Here is a 2111-nt window from a genome sequence, read left to right on the forward strand (position 1 = left end):
CTCACACAGAATCTTCAATTCTAATTTACAGAAAGGAGAGAACTGGAAGAGGAGCATGACCCCAAGAGCCTGCCTATGGCAGGCAGCATTGTACAGCTATACCTGCTTCGTGAACCTGAAATTTATCTAGAGATAAATGCTCATCATTTGAAAATTGAAGCTGCTATGCTCATATTGTATGCTAAGAGGAGCTACAATGGATAATCACCACATTGCAGAGAAGGTGAAGAATAAACGAATTTTTTAAAGATTTTTATTAAAAATATAGCTGCTCTTCCCGAAAGCCGCCTGAGGTGACCTCTGAAAATGGTTCACTATTCGCTTGACCCAGAGAACCCCACAAAATCACGTCAATCGAGAGGTTCAAATCTACAGGTTCATTTTAAGGACACTTGTAAAACTGCCCAGGCCATCAAGGGTCTGCATATCCAAAAAGCCACCAGTATCTAAGGGATGTCACGTTACAAAAGCAATGTGTGCCATGCTGTCATTTCAATGGTGGAGTCGGGAGGTGTGCCCAGGCCAAACAGTGGGGTGGGACACTGGGTCGGTGGCCCAAAGAGAGTGCAGGATTTTTAAGGCACATGCTGAAAATTGCAGACAGTGATGTTGAACTTAAGGATTTAGATGTAGATTCTCTTGTCACTGAACACGTTCAGGTGAACCAAGCTCCCAGGGTGCGGCACAGAACTTACAGAGCTCACGGGAGGATGAAGCCATACATGAGCTCCCCCTGCCACACCGAGATGCTCCTCACTGAGAGAGAGCAGACTGTTCCTAAAGCAGAAGAGGGGGCTGCATGGAAGACAGAGATCTCCCAGGAGAAACTGAAGAAACAAAAACTTCAGGCCCAGGAGTAAATTCAGCATCAAATAAATGCTAAGAAAAGTAAAAATGTGTGTGTGTGTGTGTGTGTGTGTATCCAACATTTACACACCTAAAGAAGTAATCACCCACCATGATAAGCCCAGCAACCATCTGACCCTGTACCATGTTGTCACAATATTACTGACTGTATTCCCCATGCTGTACATTACATCCCCATGACTTACTTGTTTTATACCTGGAAATTTGGACCACTTATTGCCCTTCACCTTCCCCCCCCCTTTTAAATTTGCCAATTACAGTTGACTTCAATATTATTTTATATTAATTTCAGGGGTACAGATAGTTGTTAGACATTTATGTAATGTAAGAAGTGATCCCCCTGACTAGTCTAGTACCCACCTGGCACTATACATAGTTTTTACCATATTATTAACTATATTCCCTATGCTTTATTTTACATCCCCATGATTATTTTGTAACTATTGATTTGTACTTTTTAATCCTTTCACCTTTTTCACCCTGCCCCCAGCTCCTCTCCCATCTATCACCCCAACAAATCTACTACCCATCTGACACCATACATAGTTATTACCATATTACTGACTATATTCTTTATACTTTACCCTACATCCCCATGACTACTGTGTAACAGCCAGTTTGTACTTCTTAATGTTTCCCCCTTTTACACCCATCCCCCCAAACCTGCTCCCATCTGTCAACCATCAGAATGTTTTCTGTATCTATGAGTTTGCTTCTGTTTTGTTTGTTAGTTTTGTTCTTAGAGTCCACATACAAGCAAAATCACATGCATCTGTCTTTCTCTGTCTGATACTCTCCACTCAGCACAACACCCTCCAGGTCCATCCATGTCACCACACATGGCAAGATCCCATTGCCTTCCATGGTCGAGCAATATTCCACTGTTCCACCTCCTCGTTATCCATTCATCCATTGACGGACACCCAGGCTCCACCTCTTGGCCACTGGAAACAACGCTGCAATGGACATATGGATGCTCACATTCCCTCGCAGTAGAATTTGGGTTTCTTTGGCTAAATACCCTGAAGTGGGATTACTGGGTCCTTCTTTGTCTCTTGTTATAGCCTTTGTTTTAAAGTCTATTTTGTCTGGTATAAGTATTGCTACCTCAGCTTTTGTTTGTTTGTTTGTTTCCATTTTCATGAAACATCTTTTTCCATCCCTTTACTTTCAGTCTGTGTGTGTCTTTTAATCTGAAGTGAGTCTCTTGGAGGCAGCATATGTAAGGTTTCCTTATCCATTAA

At 42.2% G+C, this 2111-nt stretch overlaps 1 pseudogene across 1 annotated transcript; it reads left to right on the top strand.

Moving 5' to 3' along the window:
• Positions 1-306: 306 nt before the first annotated feature.
• On the top strand, positions 307-860 carry LOC308496638 (large ribosomal subunit protein uL22-like; annotated as a pseudogene). Its single transcript has one exon. The product of its transcript is annotated as a large ribosomal subunit protein uL22-like (transcript).
• Positions 861-2111: the final 1251 nt, after the last annotated feature.

The sequence above is a fragment of the Rhinolophus hipposideros genome, assembly GCF_964194185.1.
Source record: "Rhinolophus hipposideros genome assembly, chromosome: 4".
NCBI classification, from domain to species: Eukaryota; Metazoa; Chordata; class Mammalia; order Chiroptera; family Rhinolophidae; genus Rhinolophus; species Rhinolophus hipposideros.